Below are 1,697 nucleotides of genomic sequence, written 5' to 3'. Positions count from 1 at the left end.
TCATTTTAACATTTGTGTGATATTCCATTGTGTGAATGTACTGCAATTTATCTATCCATTCTCCTGCTGTCTTCATGGACATTTGTTGTTTCCTTTGTTTTTGTTTTTCTCTGTTATGAATATTGCAGTGATTAGTCACTTGAAGATGGTATTATCATATATGATCCATAATGATAATAAAGAGTGGCATCAGCTGGCTTCTTCTGATTTAGATGGTCTACAACAAGGAAAATAAGAAATGAAGACTTTGAATGTCCAGCTGAGAACATGCATGGGGAATCCAAAAGCCTCCATGGCAGCTTTGGAAGAGTCCCCCCTCTTCTGCAGGCTGTAGGTAGATATGGCAGAGCCCCAATCCCAGGGCCTAATTGGAAGGCCTGCAGAGTTGCACCATCAGTGAAATGCTCCCTTTCAGTGAGAAATAGATTTCTCACTGAAGTAAGGGTGCTAGTGGAAAGGAGTGGATGAGGATATTTGGGCAGGCAGCCATGAAGCTGAGAAATTTGAAACCCCTAGTCTTTGAAAATCTCTCTTGACCGAGGAGCCTTCCTTCTCCTGCCCTCAGGAAATCAGCTTTCCTCTGAATCAAAGTCTTTCAGTGACTACACTTTGGGCAGCTATTTCACATGTAGATACGATACTTCTCAAGTCCCATCCCGTCACCATTTTTTATTGCCCTCAGGTTCATATATATCCCAACATGATCTAGAATTTTTAAATATCAGGACTTAGTCTTTACCTAAAAGAATTGTAAAACCTCACCAAATATTGTCAGAAGTGTGAGGAGCATGTATGGGAGAGAATTCTAATGGTCTCATTCAAGAAGGATGAACCATAAGGCTTGATTGGACTGAATTCACTGCCACGGGTGTGATCACATGGAATTCTGAATTTAATGGTTGGTTCAAGTACTTGTGATGGCATTGATAGCCTGCTATGTTGGCTAATTAAAGTTTATATTCAACAAAAGCCTACTGTTAATGAGTTGTAAATGACAGATGATCTTCCCTGACATGCTGTATAAAACCGGTTCTCAAACTTTGGCATCCAGCAGAATCGTAGGAGGGCTTTTTAAAGTACAAATTTCTGGAATTCATTGCAGAGTTTCTGATTCAGTAGGTCAAATGGGGTCCAAGAAGTTGAATTTCTAACAGGTGTCCAGGTGATGCCGTCATTGCTGGTCTTAGGAGCTAACTGATAACGAGTTTTCTAGAAATAAAATAAATGGACACCTTCTAAGGCACTACTTGAAAAATATAGGCAGAAAAATTGCAAGGTTAGTGGCAGAAATCTAACTTCAGTCACTGTGTTGGAGCTCCATGATCTCATTCCTAGTGTCTAGATTTAAGCTAGTTTTATAGCTTTAGCCTTTGATAAGGAGAAGCCAGGTCTTAAAGACACTGCGCCCATGAATGGTCACAGGTGAGTGCTATGAATCTTCCTCAAAGCCTTCCCTAAAGGAACTTGTCCACTTATAAGTGGGACTGTACAATGAGGAAAGGAAAGTATTCAGTCCTGTTGGGGATTATTGTATAGTGGTTCTTAATTCCTGGAGACCCTAAATGCCAGAGTGATCCACCAGTAAGAGGAGGTATTTATGAAGACCAGATAATAGATAAAATCTTTAAATTTTCCTGAATCTCTCTGTCTCAATCTCTGTCTCTCTTTTATACACACACACACACACACACACACAC

Source organism: Eulemur rufifrons, chromosome 15 (genome assembly GCF_041146395.1).
Source record: "Eulemur rufifrons isolate Redbay chromosome 15, OSU_ERuf_1, whole genome shotgun sequence".
Lineage (NCBI taxonomy): Eukaryota > Metazoa > Chordata > Mammalia > Primates > Lemuridae > Eulemur > Eulemur rufifrons.
The sequence above is the reverse complement of the archived record's forward strand: the minus strand, read 5'-3'. Positions refer to the sequence as shown.